The sequence below is a fragment of the Triticum aestivum genome, chromosome 7B, assembly GCF_018294505.1.
Source record: "Triticum aestivum cultivar Chinese Spring chromosome 7B, IWGSC CS RefSeq v2.1, whole genome shotgun sequence".
Taxonomy (NCBI): Eukaryota; Viridiplantae; Streptophyta; class Magnoliopsida; order Poales; family Poaceae; genus Triticum; species Triticum aestivum.
The window spans coordinates 411,820,610-411,823,575 of record NC_057813.1 but is presented as its reverse complement, the minus strand read 5'-3'; the positions used below and the strand labels follow the sequence as shown (position 1 = coordinate 411,823,575).

The following is a 2,966-nucleotide window of genomic DNA, read 5'->3' as shown; positions in this document are numbered from 1 at the left end:
TCCCTCCCCCTCTCTCTCTCTTGTGGGTGTATAATTTTTCTCTCAAAAAACACACATTACAGTTTCTTGATATTCAGTTCTTTCTATGTACTCCCTCCGTCCAAAAATACTTGTCGTCAAAATTAATAAAAAGTGATGTATCTAGAACTAAAATACATCTAGATACATCTCCTTTTATCCATTTTTAATGACAAGTATTTCCGGACGGAGGGAGTACATACAACGTTTAGTCATATGAATGATGTTTCGAGAAAAGTAATTTGAGGTGCATATATCCATGCTCATGTAAGACACAAAGAGAATAATTTTGGTACTCGTACTCATGCTCATGTAAGTTATGCCATGAAAAAAGTAATTCATGGTGAGTCCTAAACTACTAACTGACAGACATACAGGGGTAGGGTTGATTAAAACTGAGGCCAGAAACCCCGTGAAAGGAACCTATAGCAACATGCTCACGATGGAGAAACCAGGCTTCTAATAATGGTGGAGTCTGGCGTCACCCCTGAATCGTGCAACTCCCAGTGGGTATGAGCGAACCTAGAAAAAAAGAACGAACCTAGAAAAAAAGAACATATCCCTGGAAGTAGGTCAAGAATTTACAGAGTTGATATTGTCAGTTTTCGAGGAAAAGATCAAAAGAATATTACTCCAATATAGAGCATTGCACTATAACCGTTTTGTATGACTCTTCTATTATTATGCCATTTATTATTTTTAAAATGCAGGACGATAATATCATTTTTTTCAGCAAAAAGGTAAAATCAGAGAGTAAGAAATCGAGTAGGAAATGATTGTGGTCTAACTAATAACTGATTTATATATGACATTTGCTCCAGTAATTTTTTTTTGTCCCCCACATTCACCAAAAAGTTATTGCAAAGCTATGACATCGTGTAGTGCTTACAAAATATATACAACCACTGCTTTTGTATCTCTACCAAGAAATCAATCTATGATTGGCTTGAAAACTGCACCTGAGCAATGTACTGCGCTTGAATTTCTATTGCACGGATACATGTTCAAGAATCCGGGCATAAGAGCCTAATTGGCAATGAATGAGAAATGATGAATGATTATTCTAAGAAATTAAAACAAACAGAAAATGAAGAATTGACGGACTATGTAATACCCAAGATTGAGAATGGGCTGTGTAACTATATCTGCTTGTCCGTTACTATAAAACAAAATGAGATTATTCAAAAAATAATATAAAATGGGCATGTGACAGAAGGATCTAAGTGCTCCATAGTTTCAATGTTCAGAACTCCATATGGTTTTCAGGGATTCAGTGGAAGCAGGGGGCAACATGTTACTTACGTAGCCTGAAATCAAAGGCAGTCCTACTCACATAGTAGAACTACAGATTAGTCCATATAGATGCGTTCATGGTGAAAAAATCCTCAACACAGAATGCACAAATTTGCACATTCACATGCAAGGCAATTATAGGTTCACACAAGGGTACCACTATGGGTTTCATACATAGCACTGTAAGTAACCAATTTCCTCTGAATATAAATGTGATGTATTAAAACTGACTCCATTGGGAACACAAATCCACAAAGGAAAAATCACCTAGAGACCCAAGAAAAGGAGAATTCTTTGGCTGGTTGTTGGTCAGAAAAAGGCCTGATGTTTGTTCAGTTCTGCTGAAAAAACAAATAATTATGGCCGACAATGCATGTCACTTCAGCGGTGCAGATTAGGAAACAACGGCGCAATTTGCTTTGCAGTTCAACCAAACTAAAGAGAATCCAAATATCTTGGGGGTAAACAGTTAAGAAACGTCTGACGTCTTTGACACCTGGAGCAATCCATTTTGTAAGCAAAAAATAACAGCATGGAAAGGTTACCATTTGCCGTTGGACTATATGGCTGGCTTGAAATAGGCAAGTCTTTGACAACATGGCCATCCCACCTGAGTTGAGTTGTGAATCAATGCTTGGAGGCGGTTAAATCGTGGGCTCATGGACTAAAAATTGAGGACACATGCTCAGCACGTAGGTGAATCAATGACTGATTACGCTAGTTCTTGTTCAGCCTTCTTGTTTTCCCTCTCCCTTCCTTTTTCTTTGTCCTTCTTTCTCCTCTTCGGTCCCCCCTGCAGCTGTTTATTTCTTCTTGTACTCAAATCAAGTATTCATGCTCTCCTTAGAGACGAACGATCTTGTTTTATAATGACATAAAAAGGTAGGGGCCTCCCTCCCGACTTAGCTCAAAAGAATCACCTGGAAGAAATAATATCACAATGTTCAGATAAAAGGGTCAAGGAAGAAATCAATCTGAAACAGAAAAAAATAGCGAACAGAGAGCAACCTGGGACTGAAAGGAAGATCCACACTTCACGACCGGGATGGACGCACATGAGCATTAGTAGCAGAGAGGATCTGCTGCAAAAAATAAGAGTACGGTGACGGGCAACATCAAGAACTCTGCTCAAGACGTTGTAAAAGGAAGAACATCACAACTGCAGTCTCGTACAGGGAGAGGTAGAGAAGAAATCAACAGTCACCTAGAAATTTGGCATCAGACCGCCCACCGACGAAGGATCATAGTCCAGGCGTCTAGCCACATCTCCTCGCCAACTACCTCAGAGAGACTGCAAGCTCGCATGCGTCTTGCAAATCGCAACAGAAAGGGGGGCCGCGTTTAATTGGTGCCTAGATTTGGCCGAAACGAGGGAAAGTACCCAGTAACAAACCTGTAGGACAGCGGCGGCGCGAGGAGTCGAAGCCGCCGGCACAACGATGGAGCCCGCGCTCGAGGCGAGCGCGTCCCGACGATTCGCCTCGCATTAGCGGCGGCGGCGATGACGTAGTGGAGGAGGCGTCCTGTTCACACTCCTTCATGGGCACGACTCGCCTTCCACGAGTCCGGGGAGACAACCTCATCCACCATTGTTGAGGTGCCCTCGTGCCCACTCCGGCCGCTGCGTGGAGGGGAGCGGGCGCCGTGCTCCACCT

General features: G+C 42.2%; 1 long non-coding RNA gene across 1 annotated transcript; it reads right to left on the bottom strand.

Moving 5' to 3' along the window:
• Nucleotides 1–1,326: 1,326 nt before the first annotated feature.
• Nucleotides 1,327–2,966, bottom strand: LOC123162478 (uncharacterized). Its single transcript, XR_006481292.1, has 4 exons — nt 2,705–2,966; nt 2,516–2,620; nt 2,320–2,393; nt 1,327–2,231 (listed from the first exon to the last, which is right to left on the bottom strand). It is a non-coding gene; the product is annotated as an uncharacterized lncRNA (long non-coding RNA).